This window comes from Filicampus tigris, chromosome 9, assembly GCF_054856515.1.
Source record: "Filicampus tigris isolate MCC_2025a chromosome 9, RoL_Ftig_1.0, whole genome shotgun sequence".
Lineage (NCBI taxonomy): Eukaryota > Metazoa > Chordata > Actinopteri > Syngnathiformes > Syngnathidae > Filicampus > Filicampus tigris.
Window position 1 is genome coordinate 4,331,411 of NC_141225.1, and position 7,749 is coordinate 4,339,159.

The window sequence follows — 7,749 nt, forward strand, 5'->3', positions numbered from 1 at the left end:
ACTAACAATAAAGATCTCTTAATTTGGAAAATTATCAAGACACTGACATTTGTAAACACTCAGCATTAACAGCCTATGACACATCTAAGTATTCAAGTTAAAGATGTCATTACAGTCCATATATACTTTTTGTGACAAAAAAATACATACAATAACAGTTACAATTACTGCTAACTATATTAAAACTATTTTTGTAATGAAAAAAATACAGTAACTTTAAAAAGTCTTCATGAAATTATGTTAATTTTTTAGGAATTGAAATCTTTGAATGTTCAACAGCATATTGTAACGGATTGGGTTATCTGTGTTGTGGTCGGATTTGTGTGTTGCTGAGTTGTGATGTTTCCGAGGTTCATGAATGCATCGTACGGGAATCGAGTGGAGCAGCGGAGAGAGAAGAGCGCGAGCAGTTGCACTTGGATTAATAAAAACGTGATAATTAAACTACGTCTGACGGCGTGTTCCCGGAAGACGCTAAATTATGATAAATCTCGCTATTTAAGTTTGACGTTTTTGCTCCCTCATCTAAGAAACATTCACAGTCGGATGATGCCGTGCATGTTAGACGTGCTACCTGCCGCCCATCTCATGTAGCAATGTCGGCACACAACTTTCGGACTTAACCACGTACCTTTCCCCATCGGCGATTTTAACAGGACAACCAGAATGTTCCCAAACAGGAGACCTCAGTGTACCTTCAAGCTCTGCCTCTTTTCTCACTGTTGTGCCGCCACTCTCCTCTCTCACATGCAACAGCCAATAGCGCCCGTGCGTAAGCTCGCGCTAATAAGTGGACCGAACCGAACACGCCATACCGAAACGTATTAATACACCAACGTGTACTATTACACCCCTACTTTTCAATAATATGTTCTATGCGCCCCCACTAATCTAAATACTACAATCTGATTAATATTGCGTTTGTGGAATATGAATTAAGCTGCAAAATCCACCCATTTTTATCCATCTCAGAATGCAGCCATTTTGGTACTTGGTGTCAGCTGAAAATGACATCACAGTGCCTTAGGGCTCATGTAACAACCAGTCGCGACTTACCTCTTTACTGGTTCACGTACGCAAGCGGAGCATGGATTTATATACATACATTGGACCATCAAAAGCCGTAGAGAAAAGTGAAGTCACTGGCGCCCATCTTATGTTCCACTCGCTCAGCGCACCTAACTTGAATACAATGATTTTCACACTGTGTTTTCACATTATTTTCTTTCTCAATGGCGAAACTGCAACAGATTGTGGCATACCGTTGGACCATTAAGTCTGGGAGAAGTACTACTTACACATTTCATCTGTAAGAATTAAACTATGAATTTTCTCTTATAAGGTAAATCATTGAGCGCTATGCAAAGATTGGTCTGCATCATGTTGTCAGAACCATCAGCAATGAAATGGAAGCTAAGGCTATCATCAGGAAAACAAAAATGCTGCGAAATGTAAATGGTAGATGCAAACAGTGAAGTTCGTTCTTTGAGAAAGTCTCATTACTCCGTGCAGGGATCCTAGCGCAAAACAAGCACCGCTAACTGTTTTCAGTGAAAACTGAACAGAAGTTGTCAGTGACAATGTTTCCCACTGGATAAATGAAACTAATTTATAGGTTGGATTTTCCTTTTTAAAAAAATATTGGTCCTATGTTATTTAGGGAAAATTGTATTGATTAGAAGCTAAAAAAACATCTCAACCGGGGTGCCAATAATTCTGGATAAGTCAGTGAAACTGACCGTGCTCCGCTTCTTGTTTGCCTCTATATTGGTTTAGGTTCCGGCCGCTCTCTCACTCTCAGTCGCCCTCTCTGCCAGGGAGGGGCAAAAAGTGTGCCTGAGTCACTCACTCAGGCCGAGACTCAGAGAGTAGCAAGAGGCGGTGGGCGAGAGAGGGTGGGGGTGCACTATTTGCGCCGAGAAGCGGCGATTTGAGGAAATTGGTGGAGGAGCGATCACAGGACAATAGTATCGATCCGATCCAAGTACTTGCTTAGTATCGATAATATCGATATTTGGATCGATCCGCCCACCCCTAACGTGAAACAGGTAAGCCGCGACTGGTTGTTACATGAGCCCTAAGGCACAGTGATGTCATTTTCAGTCGGCAGAAAGTGGCAAAATGGCCGCCCCCCTGAGATGGATGAAAACGGCTGCTTAATTTATATTCCACAAACACAAAATCAATCAGAATGCCGTGCTTGGATTAGTGGAGAAATAGAAGACATTATTGTTAAGAAAAATTGACTTGAATTCAGCTTTAAACCTGTTTTTCTTCCATTTCTAGCCCCCTTGTTCGTACCATGGCAGTTTAGTGTGAGCAAAGAAAACCATTTTTTTGACGATCAACACTACTTTGAATTCAAATAGATGTTTTGTTTTAAATGTCATTCAATCTGCCCCTGCTTCCACACAAGTTCACCCCATTAGCATTTTGTTCTTTTGTTCCAAATATGAGCCAAACTGTGATTTTTGGTGTCCTGGTAAATCCCCTGGCGATCATCCATTTATGTGGTTTCACCGTTATTATCAACCACCTGAGGGTAACCATAACTACAAAGAGGCTTGCAATGAAAACAAGTTTGACTCCCCCCGCCCTCAACCGTGTTTTTACTTTTCAGACGGCATGTCCGCCTTCTTTTCCGTCGTGTGTTGTCGACTGTGAAGAGTCTATTGCTTGTTGTTCCTCACCTCACATATCTCTCCTCCGGCTCCAACTCCCCAGGACTGGCCGAAAGAAAACCTCAACCTCCAAAGCACCAAGTTCACCCCCCAACCCTCACCCTTTTGTTTATATTTCCATGATGAGACCAACCTGCCCAATCAGACTTCCACTGACTGGCCTTGAACTGAAACCGTATACATTTTAACCATCCCAGCCATCCGAGGAAGCCAGTGGGAGCCCAGGCTCCGTTAATTGCACACGCCGGCCCTCGTAGTGTACCGAGTCCAATGCATTTAGCGTTTCTAATTGGGGCGGAATTTCTGTGTTTATGTTGGCGCTGGTTGCCAGAGATGGTAAGGCCTCAAGCCCTCCAGACAGCCAAGCTAAAGCTCCATGCAGGAGGAAACCCAAACTGCCCATTCCTAGAATCCTATGAGCCAGAGCAGGGAGGAAACAATCGGTAGCAGAGGAAAAGGCAGTTTACGTTGTTGCTTGGGAGATGGAAAACACTGACGAACTGAAGTCTTACTGGCCCTGTGCAGTCGTCGCCTAAATGCAAACACTTAAAGCGGTGTATATACACACACACACACACACACTTACCAATTTTAACATCTTAACCATTCTTTTTAAAATGCGAGAGAATCCACACATAATAAGATAAAATTAGGTAGCTGTGTGCTTAATGTTCTTATAGCGTGTGGTATACTCCAGATGAGCAACTCCACCTCCAAACCAGCTGTTTGTTGCAGTACCAAGACTGACCTGCAATGGGCAGCATTGTTCCACCGAGGCACACACACTGCTGTAGGTTCAAGAAGAAGAAACAGTACTTGTCAAAAAATAAAAACAAACAAACACTCGAGGCACTGATAGTGATGGGTTGATGATGTCTCAAAGAGTGTATTGACACATTTAAAAAACTGTTGACACTGTATTGACTCAATAGTGACCTCTGCTGTAGATCTAAAATCAATGCAGGTAAACAAAATGAAAATATGATGAAACAACTTGCCTGCTGACCCAAGATTAGCCTGTGAAATAGTATTCATTCTTTATTCAATTGCTAGTGTTTTACTTAAAATATGATCTTTGTATAATTGTATTTGCTCCATTTGTTAGCTTAGTGAAGTTGTTGATGAGAAGAGCTCAAAATCTGCCTGTTTGTGTAAATGCTCGGATGAGTTTGCATGTAATAGTATATTGTCGCCATCCTGTGAAAAACACTCATTTTTTAATTTTCATTTTAATGCGATGTCTGTAACGCGGAAACACCATTCATGTAAGAATAACAAAATTGAAAAAAAAAATGGACATAAGTGTTTTTCACAGGGCAGCGACGATATAGCAAATGTGTCCAACAAACTTCAGAGATAAGGTGTCACTTATGTATGGGATTTTGCTAACCAAAGTATTCAATCATATGATATAAAATACAAAATACGCATTCCTTCACACAATTTTTAATGAGGAACAAAACTCTTTGAAGCGTCTTTGCTCTAAGACGCTTTCATCTCTTGGACACCAGTTCCCCTGACTTAGAAAACACTCTTTGACAAGGAACAAAACTCCAACTCTGGCACATCTCCATCCAATAAACCCACAACATGTCAATACAGTTTGTTTCCTTATAGACACCATTTGGCGCAGCACATCCAAACGACACACTTCCTGTATCGGTCACATGATTTTTTTTTCTTAACTCATTCACTGCCATTGACGAATGTGTTTATCTTTTCATAGTCCAGCTATTCAATACAAGCAACTTATTTATATTTTTTCATTTTTTCCAGATGTTAGGGCAAAAGAGGGTCTGAAAATGTCTGGCATCTACAGTCAGAGTTTCATCATTCTAAGTAAAGAGCAACGTTTTGAAATCAGGTGTGTTGCAGCAGGGAGAGATGGAAAAACAGACATGACAGCAGCCGTATTGAAGACCCCGATGTAAAGTACGTGTCCAATATTCATATTGGACACATGTGGGGCTCATGCATCTAACTGGTCTCCATTCTGTTTTTCAACTTACTATCACCTTCTTAAGCGTAAACCCTTTCAAGTGAAGAAATATTTCCAGTGCACACAGATTTTTGTATTGTAGCCACATGTCTGATGTTTTCAAGAAAATAAAAAAATGAGAATTGCTTAAGAATTAAGCGAGTTATGTTTTTTTTTTTTTTTTTTTTTTATTTTCATGTCTGATGTTTTCAAGAAAATAAAAAAATGAGAATTGCTTAAGAATTAAGCGAGTTATGTTTTTTTTTTTTTTTTTTTAATGTGCTCATGCCCAAAGTCTCAACGTAAATGAATGAAAAAGAAGGGGCTTGACCATTGCGGGACTCCTGTTTCAAGATGGTGGCCATTCTGCACGTCGCTCCAATTTTCTCTTGTCAAGGCTCCAACTAGTGTTGTACAGTGTATAAGATATCAATGCTTGTAGTCGTTAATAGTAGTAGAAGAGAAATTAGAAGTGGGAGCTAAGCAGGTAACTACATTGTGGTTGCAAACTCTTCCCCATGTCATTTTTCTTGTGGGTAATGACCAGGGGCGGAACCACGGGTGGGCCTGGGTGTGCACAGGCCCACCCAGATTGACAGACTGCCCACCCAGTGGGATTCATAAAAAAAAAATTTAAAAAACTTTTACATGGTTAGTAAATTATTATTAAATTATTTTTGAATTTTGTTGTTGTTGTGTTCTTTAATTTATTGAATATTAAGTATGGCATAATTTTGGTTGTCTAAGGAAGATCTCAACTTCATATTATTCAGTTTGTCATTTTATTTGAATATACGATGTCACGACAGGAGGATTGTGCTCAGTGAGAGAAATATTCAGGCCCACCCTGATTTTTCCAGGCCCACCCATAAGCCACGTTCTGGCTCCGCCCCTGGTAATGACCGAAAGAAACGCATTACAAATATCATTCAACACAACCAGTTGTTCCTTATTTTGTGTACGGCAACAGCAATGGGTTCAGGTCATTTCCTGATTGGCTTTTGCTCTATTTCAGGTCACAATCATAGTGTTGACCAGACCACGTAATGATTCTTGATTATAAATACTGAACAGCTTTAACAATTGCGATTGTCGGCCGCAATCGTTTTCAGAGCAGATCGAGAAGGAAAAATCACTCTCCACGCATCTCACACCAGAGGATACTCTTTCAGAGGCATTCGAAATCCAGGCCTTAGTTGACTTTGATCGGAAGGGAAAACTCTAATTCCCCCGATTTGTATGTGTGCACCCTGTTTTGACAAGATTCAAATCTAGATTTATCTTCTAACGATTATTTAATATAAAGCTTTTGATTTGGATGTCATTAAAATTGAGCAGGTGTACATTGTCACTGTCTGAATAGCCCATCACTGTTAATCAAAAACAGTATCATATGTTGCATATTAAATGTCCAAATACAGTGAAAATAACATGAACATGATCACATGCATTGATTTAAAAACTAGAGTATTTTCTAGGTTAAACCTAAATCTCCACATTGCTTCTGTTCAAATGACAGCTGCACTAAAATGGTTTCCCTCCTATTGTAAATTACATTTGTTTGCAAAATTTAGTAATATTTTCAATTCGGGGGTGTTGGTTGAATTATTCTGAACGCACCTTTCAGCATCAATTAAATGTGATGTGTCAAAAGCCCCAAAGTGTTTTGAGGGTAAACATGCTTAGTTGTTGCTAGCATACCTCTCGCTCAGCACTGGAGTTCCGTGTTCCTTTCGCATGACGTGAAATCTAAAACCCTGGAAAAATTACAGCGCATCCAACACACACACACGCATACCCACGCTCGCACACATGCACGCGCACACACGCACATGCACACGCCCACACACACACACAGATATGCTGAGAGACTGCAATTATTTTTCTCATTCTTTCACATGCTGTATGTTTACATCCGTGTAGCTAGCAATTGTGTCAGTGGGAACCGTTGGCTGCAGTCAATTGTTCTGCCCTGAGGATCTTTTTCGTAACATTCTGTAAATGTTCACACAAATTGTTGGCGTCATTAGTGCCTTTGCCATCAGAGAACAAAAACCAGGACAATTCATTTTTTTTTTTTCCCATTGGTACCCGTCCGTCTGTGATGGTGTAACAAAATCCATAGATGAAATTCTCATTCAAGCGGCGACACACGTAGGAAAACTTGGGATGGCTTTGAGCGTTTTTCTAACTCTTCTCATTCACAACCATTTTCATATTTTCCGACTTGCACGGATGTACGAAGACTTTGTGGCCTTGTTGGTTCGACATTTTGCTGCTCCACTGAGCATTATAATACGGCGATGGCAGCAGATGGGCGAGTCGAAAGACCTCTGTAAATTGGCCAATCAGAAGACAAGATTCGACAACCAACTGATTAGGAGACTTTGAGCTTTAAACATTCATGAAGTGTAGTAAAGTTGATGCGTTAAGTAGTCGACTAATCGGTTCAACCCCTATTACAAGACCTAAAAGATGCAGAAGATTAGGTTTAAAAAAAAATATATATATATATATATATATATATATATATATATATATATATATATATATATATATATCCCACAAGATTGTCAGCAGTTTTTCTTCTAAATGTATGCAGGAAAATTTTTTCATTTACTGCAGACTCGAACAGGAGTTTAAAACTTTTTTACATGCCCGGCAAAGAACGCAAAGACCAGACTGGTGAAATTTGTCCAGGTGGACATTTTTTTTTTTTCCCCAGCCATCAGCCAGTTTGCGATGCTCTTTTCCAATGTGGCGAACCAGACTGCACAGCCGCAGCCTCAAAGCCACTGACAGATAAATGGAGGTACACAAGGAAAGTCTCCATACATGAGTGGATGGTATATGTACGGAACAAATGTTTGTTCGCTGGCAGCGGCAGACTCGGTCACATCTTGTTAGCGTGATTGGACATTCGAGAGGTTCTGACAGCATGTTGGCATTGACTGGTGTGGCCCCGGGTGACGGGGACATACCTGTGGCTGCCTTGTGTGCTCGGCGGGGCACGTGGTGACGATTAAGCACACGCAGCAGGAGCAGAAACAGCAGCCGAGGCCTGGAAGAGGCAAGGACTAACGTTGTGGT